Here is a 1,433-nt window from a genome sequence, read left to right on the forward strand (position 1 = left end):
TTCTTCATGAGCCTGGGGAGGATAAATATGGTTATGAGAAGCCAGAGGAACGCTGGTTACCTATCCATACTGTGGAAACCATCATGATTAGTGTCATTTCTATGCTGGCAGATCCTAATGGAGACTCACCTGCAAATGTAGATGCTGCAGTAAGAAAGAATGGAGGGAAGACAGAAATGGAGAATTTAAAAGGAAAGTTGCCCGCTGTGTAAGAAAAAGCCAAGAAACTGCTTTTGAGTGATGTTTATTCAATAGCTAGTAACTTCACTTATTTCAGGGTAAGTTCATTTTAAAACTGTGCAACTCTTTTATCTTTTTTGCTCAAATGCTATGCTAATTTTTGTAGATCATTTGATTTTGCTATTTGATTTGTATATATTGGCTCCATTTTATTCTTCCAGTTCCATATACTGTAGTTTGCTGCTTTTCAGAGCTATAATATAACGACTTTTTTTTTTTTAAATCTTTTGGAGCACTCACGTGTTTTTAAGTCGATGTTCTGTATTAAATAGTTTCATGTTAATAGTCTCCTAATTTTCACTGGTAGTAATGAAAGGTTTTTAACTTTTTTTTTTTTCTTTTTTAAATGCTGCTGGCAATTAAACCTAGTGCCTTGGCACTTCCTGAAAAAGGGTATCCTATCACTGAGCCTGTATTGATGGTAAAATTTCTGGTAATGAAGATGTCAGTTGGTTCTTCATTTCACCCTTTTTTATTTATCTTCATTTACCTTTTTAAATGGGAACTGAAGTATCTTGGACCCTCTTATGCTGAATATTATGTATGGTGAGCCCCCCCTTCCCGTGCCACCACCACCGTCCCCCACCCCTTCCAGTTTAAACAAATAAAGAGCTGAAAGCTAGTAATGAGCCCACTTGTTAGAGTACTTGCCTAGAGTTCAGGAAGCCCTAAGGTCAACCCTGTTCTAGTTAGCTTTTTTGTTGCTGTGATAAAATAACCAACTTGTTGAGTTCTTAATTAGGGTTTCTATTGCTGTGATAATGCACTTTGATCAAAACACAACTTGGGATAGAAAGGTGTAATTCATTCTAACAACTCTTAAGGTCACAATCCATCACTGAGGGAAGTCAGTACAGGAATTCAAGGTAGGGAACTTGGAAGCAGGAATAGAAGCAGAGGTCATGGGAAGATTGCTCACTGACTTGTTCCTCATAGCTTGCTCAGTATGCTTTCTTTGTTTTTTTTTTGAGACAGGGTTTCTCTTTGTAGCCTTGGCTGTCCTGGAACTCTGTAGACTGGGCTGGCCTCAAACTCAGAAATTCACCTGCCTTTGCCTCCCAAGTGCTGGGATTAAAGGCGTGCGCCACCACACCTGGCTCAGTATGCTTTTTTTTTCTTTTTTTTTTTGGTTTTTCGAGACAGGGTTTCTCTGTGTAGCCCTGGCTATCCTGGAACTCACTCTGTAGACCAGG

The 1,433-nt window shown here is 39.0% G+C and overlaps 1 protein-coding gene across 3 annotated transcripts in view; it reads left to right on the top strand.

Moving 5' to 3' along the window:
- Ube2g1 (ubiquitin conjugating enzyme E2 G1) overlaps positions 1-1,433 on the top strand; it is a 75,568-nt gene that overhangs the window by 65,746 nt on the left and 8,389 nt on the right. Inside the window, exon 5 of one of the 3 annotated variants that reach the window (XR_002381020.2) lies at positions 31-278. The exons of the other annotated variants lie outside the window; for them this stretch is intronic. The gene's annotated coding sequence lies outside the window, so the exon portion shown is untranslated. The remainder of the gene's footprint in view (positions 1-30; positions 279-1,433) is intronic. 3 annotated transcript variants of the gene reach the window in all.

Source organism: Mus pahari, chromosome 14 (genome assembly GCF_900095145.1).
Source record: "Mus pahari chromosome 14, PAHARI_EIJ_v1.1, whole genome shotgun sequence".
NCBI classification, from domain to species: domain Eukaryota; kingdom Metazoa; phylum Chordata; class Mammalia; order Rodentia; family Muridae; genus Mus; species Mus pahari.